Consider the following 7,500-nt stretch of genomic DNA (forward strand, 5'->3'; position numbering starts at 1 on the left):
AAAATATGTATAAATAGAACTGAACATAATAATTAAATTAAACCAAGGAATATGCAAGTTAGTTAAACATTATGAAGTCGCTCGCATATCCATGACTGGGTCTATTAAAAAGTTATGTTTTATAATGATAAACTACAGATTCAACAGCAAGTGCACTTATTCAAACAATAGAAACGCACACACGAAAGGCAAAATAAATTATAAGAACCTTTTGTTAAACTATAGCTTGAAAAAAAACTACAATTTCAGCGGCATGAAAATCAACAACTACAATTATTTGATCATCATATGGAGGCGTTACTTTCCTGAGTTCCAAAGAACAATGCGTATCAGCAACCTGGGAATCCATCTGGCAGACACCTTATGCATATGCAAATGGTCATGAATGACAGTTTCCACAGACTCTGTACTAATCTTGACATCTTGGGCTATTTGGCGAATAGTAATGCGCCGATCTTCCAAAATGGCTGCCTCAACTTGACGGACAGATGCCTCATCAATGGCAGAAGAGGGGGGGCGACCAGGTCTGGGAGCTGTTTCCACACACTTCCCGCCATGTTTGAATTCACGATGCCAGCGTTTTACAAGGTTATATGATGGGGCATTATCACTATAAGTTTCTTTCATTTCATTAAAAGTCTCCTGTGGTGTGCGTCCTTTCAAATACAAAAACCGGATCACTGCTCGACATTCAACAGGCTCCATTTCACACCTGAGTCAGTTCAAACACGTGTAAAACAGAAACCACAATTAGTTCAGAGCTGTAATTTGCCACATAACCCATAGAGATATAAATCATTGCATATGCAAAATTTCAGCTAGATCAGATAACTGGAAGTGAGTCAGGGGCATTACTTATTGCGTGCCTCTTGTATGAATGTCTTGTAACATGACAGTAAAAGACATTTCGGGAATCGAAAGAATTAGCACTAGTATTATATCATGTCGATGAACAATAGTCATATACACAATTTAAGTAGAAGTATATGAATGATAAACATAGTGTAAGCTTAAATAGCATATGCAAATGTCGATCTCCATAAACCATATGCCGGTTCCTAAAAAATAAAATTTGCTACAAAAAAGTAAAACTGTCCAAAAACATTCTAATATTGTATTGAAGGTTGTTGAAAATAACTAAAAGCGTTACACAAGTTATTTTTAATGATTAGAAAATCTTTTGCAACCGTACGTAACTAAAAAAAAAAAAATACAGATGTAGATAATAATACCGCATTTTCACAGGATTCAATATGGAATGTGATTGACAACTTTTGCTATACATAAGAAAATAAATCGTTTGCGTCATACTGTCGAATGTACGAAGACTTAGATATTATTTCGACCAGTAAAAAAAACGTCATTTGCTGTTACGCAAATTAGAGATTGCTGAACACAATAAATTTATGGATTATATTTTGACGCGGAAAACTTCTGAGCTATCTTTCGCCGATACGGTAAAAATTCTTACAGAAATTTTTAGCTCGAAAGTCTCTCTATTCCATAAAAGATGGAAATGTTTAAATTTGGTATAAAACGACAAAAATGATTTCGCAACTTATGCGGCTATGGTTAATAAGGTCTGTGTCGAATTTAAACTATCAGATCTCAGTGCATACATTTTTAACTGCCTAGTGTTTGCACATGGATTTACTTTAGGTCTAAATGCTGAAATCAGAAAACGTGTTCTAACAAAATTAGTAAACGGACCAAGTTTAACTTAATAAAAATTAACAGAAGACTGCCAGAAGTTAGGAATCATAAAAAAAGACTATAAAGATATCGAATCTGGCACCGCTCATATAAAAATGTATTCAAACAACCTCAAACGCACGTAACAAATAAAATATAGAATAAGAGAAATTGCCACGCATTCCCTCATACATCTGAGAAAGAATTTTCAAAAATAAAAAAAAAATGCTGCCTATTGTGGAGGTCGGAATAGAGTTAGAGGCTGCCCATATCTATGTAAAAAATGTTTGGTATGTAAAAAATAGGGCATAACAGTTCCCATTGCTGGAATAAAAATAGAAATAAAAGTCGGCCATGTTTGACGAAAACCATGAAGAATGTTCACCTAAATATGTAACAGTAAGAATTTACCTACAATTAGATTCAGGCTCAGAACTTTCGATACTAAATTTAAAAACACGGACAAAAATTGAACAGACTCACAATGTTGACATCTCGCAAAACATCGAAGGCCGTTAATGGCACACAAACCAAATAATTTATGACTTACGTTACGAATCGAGAAACCAAGAACAGCCGAGGTACAGCCTCAATCACCGCCTCAATACGGGTCAGGAACTGGGATCATACCTTTTCCAGAAGCGCCGACGGGAGCTCAGCGAATACTCGGCGGATAGCGGCGATCAGGCTGGCTTTGGTGTTATGGGAGGTCATGTTGGTGATGTTCACGACGTATAACCAAACGAAGTAGTCTAGTGGGTTCAGGTCGGGGGAGAAGGAGGTGATAGTGAGAGAAGTGTACAAAGTCGTAGCACTTTCTCTCAAACCAAACCTGGGTCTCTTTGGACTTTTGAGCCGACGCTGAGTCCTGCTGCCACACCAAGGGTCTGCCAGTTCACTTTCAAGTCGACTTCGAAAATAGTTGTACAGTGGCGCATCTCCAATCTCGCTTGTTGAACATTGTGTCACTTTCAGACATTTTAGAAGGCCCCTATCGCTCTTGGAATTTGTACACAACTTGCCAACTAGTAGATGGTCTGCAGCAAAAAAACAAAAAAACAAAAAACAAAACAAAAAAACAAACAAACAAACTTGTTTTCACTAAATGGAAATGGAGTCATGTTGTCTTTTCTAGGGCGACAATTTTATCGTTCAATGATTATTAAAATTCTAATGACCAAAATTCAGTCTTTAGTCATATATTGTATTCTTTGCAATGGCCGATTTGATGATAGTCTTACGATTGTTTTGCAACGTTGCAATATGCAACATTGCACATTGCAACGTTGCATATTGCAATGTTGCCATGTGCAATGTCCAACGTGCAACGTGTTTCAATTAAACGCAACTACACGTGATTTTGAACTTTACATTCATTTAAAATTCACCAAAATTTAGAAAATCAATCAATTTCAATTAAATTTTCGGTATTTATTAATTAACGATCATAAGATATAATAAATTCATTATTTTAAAAAATCTATCTGAACATTAATTATTTTGCGTGCGAAAACAATCTTTGCTAAAGTTAAAATTTTAAATACAGAAAAATAAAACATGAATTTATTTTTGCTTTTTTTTATGAAAATAAAGCATCGTAAACTGTAACAAATAAAATCTTTTCAAATATTTCAGAAACGAAAGTAGTTCGAAAAGTCCGTGGTAATTTGAAGAAAATTTAATTTCTTAAACTAACATTGAATTATCACTCAATATTTTGACTAAAATTTATAATCCCCCCCCCCAAATATTACATATGAATTTTATGATAATAATTCTCGAGGAAAGTTCAAATGTAATATTATAACCGTGTGAACATCAGCATAAGATTTTTTTTTGTACAATTTTGAAAATGAAAATAAAATTGAAAAATTAGGACCCAGGATCACTAGAAATAATTTTTAAAAAATGGTAAAATCCTATTTTGTGTTCATTTGGAGAAGTACGGATGGACAACATTGTAAAAAACAAAAAACAGAAAAAACAACAAAAGCAGATATGATTTTCATCCCACCTGCTGCATTATATGTAATTATTAAATACTTGTTTTAATTTATTTTTGCAATGAATGGAATCAGTGATTTTGATTGACTTTTTTCACACATAGAACCCACTTTTATATTTAAAAAGAATTAATTTAATTTATCGTTACAAAACGTTTAAGAATAAATCGAGTCATCATGTAAAAAGTAAATTCATGTGCTAATTAATAAAGCACTTTCTTTTTATTACAACAATAGGGTTGTCTAAAAAAATACCTTTTTTTTTTTATAATAGTAAAAAATTAACAATTAATACTGTTTTAATTCTTTTATAAATTTAAAATATAACTGAATTTTTGACATTTTGGGCTTCCATACACATTCTGTGTATCGTCTTTCTGTTGGCTCTGATATAACAATGGTGGGATTCTGTTACACAAACTCGCTTTATGCAATTGTCTTTTTAAAAACAATGTGTTTTTTTTTTAATTCAGTATATTAAGACTTTACTAATTATCTTTGAAAAAGATCCAGAAAATTAATATTTATCTTTCAAATAATTTTACGATTAATTTAAACTTTAAAATTTAGCTGAATTTGAGAGTTTTTGTAGCTGCCATTAAAACATTTTTTAATTAAAACATTTTTTTTTTCACGGGTAAATATATATTTTTTCCTTTTAAGTTTAAATCTTTCAATCATAATCGAAAAGTAATCGGAAAAATTATGATAAACCATCGGACGTATCAGTTTTATTTTATTAATTGCCCATACCCGACACACACACACACACACACACACACACACACACACACACACACACACACACACACACACACACACACACACACACACACACACACACGCACAATATACACACACATACACACACAAAATATACACACACACATACACACACATACACACATACACACACACGCATACACACACATACACACACATACACACAATATACACACACAAATACACACACACGCATACACACACATACACACACACGCATACACACACATACACACACACGCATACACACACATACACACACACGCACACACACACATAAAAACACACACACATACATACATACACACACACGCATACACACATACACACACACGCACACACACATACACACATACACACATACATACACACATACATACACACATACACACGCATACATACACACACATACATACGCACACACACGCATACACACAGATACACACACATACACACACATACACACACACACGCATACACACATTAACACATATACACACATACACACACGCATACACACACGCATACACACACATATACACACACATACACGCATACACACATACACACACATACACACATACACACACATACACACATACACACACGCATTCACACACACGCATACACACACATATGCACACACGCATACACACACATACACACATATGCACACACATATACACATACACATACACACACGCACGCATACACACATACACGCATACACACACATATACACACACATATACACACATATACACACATATACACACGCATACACACATATATATGTAGGCATTGACATACAGTACTTTTTTGTTGTATCACAACTCATCAGCTAGACTAGCACCTCTCTCAAAGCCGAGGACTGAACCTAGAACCATCGCGTTGACAGTTCTACCCATCGACCCACGGGAGCGGTGCCCGCAAATAACCTCGACAAATGCCTATTCCAAACGAACATTCGTCCACCACTTTTATAGTGCTGAAACCGCTTGTTTACAAACAAACAGCGACCCCCCCCATTTTTAGCCAATTAATTAGCGGGGGACCCATTTTTTATTTTCAGAAAATATTTTTTTTGAAATTTAAATTTTAAACATTTCAAACAAATTAGGCACAAGTCTATGAAAGTCGGTGTCTTTCATCATCCTTTGTCAACTTGTCTAGAAAATGTCAAACCTACTCGTACCTTAAATCATCACTCACCACAATAACACGTAGGAGGCCTTACGTCTGGAAAGACGTTCGTAGTAAATGCACATATAGTAGACGAATATCCTTCACAGTTTAAATTAATTCACTGAACAGAATAGTTTTGAAATACATTTAAACACCCCAAAGATAAGATCAATACAAAGTTCTACTAAACCTTATGTCCAGAATCCATCTTCAAACTTTTATGATTTTAGTTCTAAAACATGTCTTAACTTTAAATCTTAATGTTAAGGGGGGGGGGGCTTGAGAAAATGTTCACGTTCAGAGAATCTTTTTAATTGGTATTAAATAACGATACATGTTTAAAACTATGTATAACCTACATTACAAACCCTTACAATTAAACATACTTATAATCATAGGTTTATTAATTTACATGTAAATCCGATCATATATCAGGGAATCGGAATCGGGAATCGGAAAAATCGGAGCTTTTCGAGATATCGGAATCGGTATCGGAATCGAAAAATTTTTAGCCTATTTTCCGATGCCAAAGCCGATTCCTTAAATTATCATTTTTTATTTGACTTTGGTTTCAGAAACATCTTCCACCGGTGAAAGTAATAATAAAATAATGAATATTTATTGATTTAAACTTCAAGCATTACTAAAATCTTTAAATCACTCCCTAACCCTAACCCTAACTCTAACCCTAACCCTAACTCCCTCACAAGTTGGTTTTACGTTTGAGAAAATATCTGCACATTTAAAATGTGTTTTTACGGTAATCGGGGCAACATAACACTTTTATAGTTAAATATTTATTTATTTATAAAAAATTGGAATCGGATTCGGTAATTGTATTGGAATCGGGAATTTAGTACGGGAGTGGTAATTGTATCGGAATCGGGAAAAATATTGGAATCGTCCCACCACTCTCTCTCCCCTCCTCTCTCTCTCTCTCTCTCTCTCTCTCTCTCTCTCTCTCTCTCTCTTATATATATATATATATATATATATATATATATATATATATATATATAGTGGCTTCTTGACTGTATTCGAATCTCATGACCGGCAAGAATTGTCACCCGTACATTGACGATTGCGTTAGCACGAAACACTAGAGTCTGTTAGTATAAAAGATAATTATTATTTAATTATAATTAAGTCCTTTTAAGAATACTTTAGGATGGACACTGTCTGTGGAAGTTTAACTAAAGCAGTCAACTAGCGTTTATGTAATGTTCACGACTTCCGCTCGTTCGAACACTCTAGATTGTCATTGTACTTGCCCGAATTAAGCGTTTAATACTTCTTTATTCCCTTCATTCCCATGGAATTTATTTGGTGGCCCTGAGTTAAAGGAAAGACCACGTATATATATATATATATATATATATATATATATATATATATATATATATATATATATATATATCAACCAATATATATATATATATATATATATATATATATATATATATATATATATATTGGTTCATGGCCCTAACGTAAAGGAAAGATATATAAATGGATATATATATATATATATATATATATATATATATATATATGTACATATATTTATGTATATACATATAAAAGATATATAGATATAGGTAGATATTCATATAGATGTGCACAATAAAAATTAACATAAATAGCTCTATTCACTATTAAGGATTATTATATAAACCCAGTGGAAATTTTCTGTATTTTTATTCTTCGAATAAATTAATCAACTGAAGACTGGGAAAAACGGAGTAACCTTGCCAGTTGTACTAACCCAGACGTATTCAGCGTATTCCCGCTTTTCGTTTTCCCAGTGTTTGTTTCACGTTCGCGTATTTAGGACGCC

The sequence above is a fragment of the Euprymna scolopes genome, chromosome 38, assembly GCF_053919585.1.
Source record: "Euprymna scolopes isolate OS-2025 chromosome 38, ASM5391958v1, whole genome shotgun sequence".
Taxonomy (NCBI): Eukaryota; Metazoa; Mollusca; class Cephalopoda; order Sepiida; family Sepiolidae; genus Euprymna; species Euprymna scolopes.